Source organism: Nematolebias whitei, chromosome 9 (genome assembly GCF_014905685.2).
Source record: "Nematolebias whitei isolate Nwh7 chromosome 9, NemWhi1, whole genome shotgun sequence".
NCBI lineage: Eukaryota > Metazoa > Chordata > Actinopteri > Cyprinodontiformes > Rivulidae > Nematolebias > Nematolebias whitei.
The window spans coordinates 23565112-23568010 of record NC_056506.1 but is presented as its reverse complement, the minus strand read 5'-3'; positions in this window follow the sequence as shown (position 1 = coordinate 23568010).

The window sequence follows — 2899 nt, the reverse complement described above, 5'->3', positions numbered from 1 at the left end:
CACTCAGTCCTTTACTTTGTCTTGTTGTGTATTGTGACACAAAGTATACGTTCCACTTTGTCGTTAGTCCACAACAAGGATTTATTGAGCATCACATACTGGCCTTGTACAGCTATTGCAGCATTTTGGCTCATCTGTGTTTTTGTGTGGAAAAATAAACAAAACATTTTGTAGAAATAATGTTTATGAGAATTTTTTGAAACTATGATAAAAACAATTTTTTACGTGCTTTTTAAAAATTCATCCATCCATTATCTTTTACCTGTTTCTTCCTTTTCGGGTCACGGGGGTCACTGGTGCCCATGTCCAGCCATCACTGTGCGAGGGGTGGGGACACCCTGGACAGGTCTCCAGTCCATCACAGAGACACATAGACAAATGAGACAAACAACCATTCACTCTTTCACTCACACCTAGAGACAATTTAGAGTCACCAATCAGCCTAACATCGATGCTTTTGGTCTGTGGGAGGAAACTGGAGTATCTGGAGAAAACCCACGCATGCACAGAGAGAACATGCAAACTCCACCCAGAAAGGCCCCCAGCCGGGGTTTGAATCAGCGACTTTCTTGCTGAGTCACAACAGCTCTATTAAGTGCGCCACCGTGCTGCCCTGTTATTTTTTTAATTTATTTATGAATAAGATAAATATTTATTTGTGGGTAAGGCCTTAGAAACAGTACAATTTACACTGCAGCTGAGACTACGATCGAATGACTGGTGTGTGTGATGGGACAAACAGGAGCTGAGGAAAAACAATGGTCATGGAAAATCCACACCCTGAAGTTTTCAGAATAAACAAGTAACAAAACACAGATGACACGTCCATAATAAACTCAAAACACTCCAACAACATCAGTTACATAAAACTACAGATAAACAAGCAACTAAAAGAAATTCAAACAGGAAACATAAATTTTACTAAGTAAACACTTCCAGAACTGTCAAACCCCATGACACAATATGGAACAGGTGGAAACTCTTTTCATCATCTGACAAACAGAAGAAAACTGACACAAGTGTATTTTACCTCCTATATTTGATTCTTGATCCTAACCAGGAAATTACTTTGTCTAAACACAACCAAGTAGCTGTTGTGCCTAACACGTACCAACATAAAACAATGGAAAGTATAAGAATGAATAAAACTTGGATGTAAGCTGTAAATAAATTGAACAAAGTGAAAAATAGTTGTCCTGAGGGGCTCTCAAATGTCACATTTTTACAGCTTCTGTGATTTTTCCCCCCTAACAGCTACAACTTGTCGGTCCTGTCATTAGTACTCGTCAAATTTTGCTAATACCAGTGTTCAGGAATCAACATTAAATCAAAACTACACAAAAAACAGCTAAAGTTAATTTAACCCTTTTTCCCGACAGTCTGTTTTTCTCCACATAGTTTTTCTTCCTAAATCATCAGATAGCCATTTAATTATTTACATTTTTACAGTTACCAAAGACTTATCTTTAGTCGAGCACATGGGAAATGGTGTCATTCTAATGACATTTCTTCTAAACGTTTTGAGAAAAAAGAAGACAATTATAGTCTTGTACGGTATTCGTCAAAAGACAGTCAGTAAACCGTCCCCTCTGTCCCTCGGAGGAAGTATTCTATAAAGAGAGATAGATGGAGGCAATCCCTCCTTCCCATCAACCACCTCATTAGTCCCCTTCAGCCATAAAGCCGTCCCATCAGGCCACACTGTCATAACTCACTTTAGAGCATTGATTTTAATCACAGCAAATGTAAACATACGTATTATCAATATAACGCAGCAAAATAACGCTGCAATATGCAATTACCAAATGCCATTGATTTTCCCCTCACCCCTCTCCGCCGCTCTTCTCCCCACTTTGATATAATCATGGGATCGCCCTACTTTCAGCTGATTTAATAAGGTTGTTATATATAAATATAAGTAGCAGGCGAGCACTAGCTGAATATTACAGAAATAATTTTCATAAATTTCAATACAGGGGGATAGCCTGAAGGGAGGTAAAATCAGGACAAAGCAGGAGGTTTTTATTATGATGAACAGAGGACAAGGCAATCATTGTCAACAATTTATCTTCTTTTTGAGCTAACCTTTTTTTTTTATTTAGGAAGTTTGCAGTTTTTGATAAAACTGTTTTATTTGTTTATTTGTTTGTTGGCCTTCTCATTTCTTGTAATGAAATTACTGTTTCCAAGTTCATATAGTTTAGGTAAACATGAGGAAATGCTGAAGACAGACTAAACACAAATGTTTTTGGACTGTAGGAAATCAGATCACCAAGAGAAAATCCACACAAACACGTGGATAACATGCAAACTCCACACAGCAAGGCCCCAGGCCAGAGCCAGAGATGGAACCCAGACCCTTCTTGCTGTGAGGCATCAGTTCTAACCTTTGTGTTCGTTGTGTTCCTGTGAATTACAATACTGATTTTAAAACTTTGCTGTAAAGTTCTGCACACATTAACACCTGCATATATATCAGAAACTTTTAGCTCATATTATTACTACACATTTTTTCATCTCAGTTGTTTATAGTTGGTTCATACTAAAGGTTAGTTAAACAGGGAGATCATGCATTATCCTTTGTCATCCAAAGTTGTGGAATGACTAGTCACTGTAAATCAAGTGTGCCCCCTCTATATGGACTTGCAAAACACAACTAATGTACACAACCAAAACATCAAAGTTCATGCTCAATCATCCAGGTACAAAATAAAATAATGTTCAGTAAGTTCATCTGGACAGTTTCTTTTTGTGGAAAGATGTTTCGCCCTCTATCCAAAGGGCTTCATCAGTCTGAGAAGTCCCAAGTAAACTCAAAGTTTGTTTTCTCAGTCATCCAGGTATATAACAACAAAAAAGGTTGAATCATGTCATCTGGACTTCGTTTTTTTTTGTTTAA